Below are 1483 nucleotides of genomic sequence, written 5' to 3'. Positions count from 1 at the left end.
GCGAAAATCTCCAAAAACCTCCCTTGTTTGTAAAACTGGTATGAAAAATAAAGTAAACAAAGTTTTTTTTATTTTTTTTTTTTATTGTAAAAATGTAAAAAGTTTTCTGTTAAGGGTAGGGTTATCAAATGTACATAAAACTATCTGTACATAAAAACAATAGAAGTCCATGTAATGACCCCATTTAGATAAGTACACTGTAACTGATTTTTGTAATTTGAACAGTATTATACTGTAATATGTACAGTAAGATACTGTAAAATGTGTATACAGTATTTTACTGTAAACCGCAAAGGATTATGGGAAAATATACGGTCACTACTGTATTTCCTCACTACTGTAAATCAATTTACAGTAGTGAGCTTGCCCGCGAAAAACTGACCAATGGTAAGGGAGTTCTTTTTTTGACTGGTGGAAGTGGCTGTTAAAGGACAAAAGAGAAATGCACCGTTAACTCGACGAAAGGTTAGTATATTATTTCTGTTTTATGCGAAACTGCGATATTTTAAGATGTTTTCACTTGTTAACAGCAAACTAACATTATTCATCGTGTCATTTTTCATGTCAGAGTTGGAGCCTTTTTTTCTGACAGACTGCCGGAATGCCGCCAAAAGGCTGATAACATCGACTGGTGAGTAAGTTAAGGTCACCTATATTGCTCGAAATAAACATTAGTTAAACCGAGAAACACGTTTGTACGTTCTGTTGCCCTTTAATGCAAGTTAGCTCGTCTGGCAAGTCGTTATTTAACCTTAACAGCGAATTAACATGAAATACTGAGGTAAAGTGTGTTAGGCAAACCTACTGTTTCAGTGGAGATTTTAAACAGTATTTTCTAGTACTTCTTTTGTTTGTTATTTTCAGATTTCTAGTCTGGATGTAGTCTGCAACGTCGGAGGTGTATTTTGGATCCTCTTCTTGTGAATACCACAGATAGTATCGATGATAACATCAACTGGTAAGTTAATAATGTAATTTAGCCGAAGTTAACTAACTTAGTTGAACAAAGAGAAGCATAGTAAGTTATCTTCTCTACTCTGCCTCTTTATCGCAAGTAAGGTAATTCTCTTCATCTGTCACTTTATCGCAAGTAAGGTAATTCTCTTCAAATGCTATTTAAGTCAGAAAGTGTGTACCAATGTCGTGTGTAACTTTAGAGACGGTCCCTAAATTCAGTGACAGACGTAACGTTAACATAAAACAGCGAGCTAACAACCTACTGAGGAAAACTGAGTGAAGAAACACTACTGTTAAGAACATCTTTTGTATTTTATTTTAAAGTGTGTGGTCATGTTGTCTGCATCGGAGGTGTATTGGAGTCTTGTGATTTCCTCGTAGCGGTGCTAACAGCAGGTGATCTTCCATCAGCTTAACTAACTTTAATGTTACTAAATTAGCCTCTAGCTGCTGTTCTCCACTAACTCACAGAACTTTGAGACTGACTTTGAGAGGAACATGCTAGCACATGTTGAATAAACATGAG

General features: G+C 35.5%; 1 long non-coding RNA gene across 1 annotated transcript; it reads left to right on the top strand.

Annotated features, from left to right (window-relative positions):
- Positions 1-578: 578 nt before the first annotated feature.
- On the top strand, positions 579-1306 carry LOC107679349 (uncharacterized). The gene is made up of 3 exons (XR_001633048.1): positions 579-631; positions 865-1059; positions 1096-1306. It is a non-coding gene; the product is annotated as an uncharacterized LOC107679349 (long non-coding RNA).
- Positions 1307-1483: the final 177 nt, after the last annotated feature.

The sequence above is a fragment of the Sinocyclocheilus anshuiensis genome, unplaced genomic scaffold, assembly GCF_001515605.1.
Source record: "Sinocyclocheilus anshuiensis isolate Anshui unplaced genomic scaffold, SAMN03320099.WGS_v1.1 scaffold14814, whole genome shotgun sequence".
Lineage (NCBI taxonomy): Eukaryota > Metazoa > Chordata > Actinopteri > Cypriniformes > Cyprinidae > Sinocyclocheilus > Sinocyclocheilus anshuiensis.
Note: the sequence above shows the minus strand (reverse complement) of the source record. Positions and strands in the feature narration are given on the sequence as shown.